The sequence below is a fragment of the Sinocyclocheilus anshuiensis genome, unplaced genomic scaffold (genome assembly GCF_001515605.1).
Source record: "Sinocyclocheilus anshuiensis isolate Anshui unplaced genomic scaffold, SAMN03320099.WGS_v1.1 scaffold1576, whole genome shotgun sequence".
In the NCBI taxonomy this organism is placed as follows: Eukaryota; Metazoa; Chordata; class Actinopteri; order Cypriniformes; family Cyprinidae; genus Sinocyclocheilus; species Sinocyclocheilus anshuiensis.
In genome coordinates this window covers 133,044-133,268 of record NW_015557202.1, presented here as the reverse complement: position 1 = coordinate 133,268, position 225 = coordinate 133,044, and positions in this window count along the sequence as shown.

The window sequence follows — 225 nt, the reverse complement described above, 5'->3', positions numbered from 1 at the left end:
AGCATATTTACACTGTTTGAATCGTTCCCTGTCCCCTATATAGTGCACTACGTGCCATTCACTGTACAGAAAATACGAATTATTTGGACAAGTGACCGATTTCAGCAGCGGCTTCAGCGTCTATTTTATAGTGTAGGGGGCGGGCACTTCGGATTCTAGATAGCATTTGATTGGACAGAAAGTTTGACGAGAAGCTGAAGTCCGATGTGACGTCAAAAAAAATCG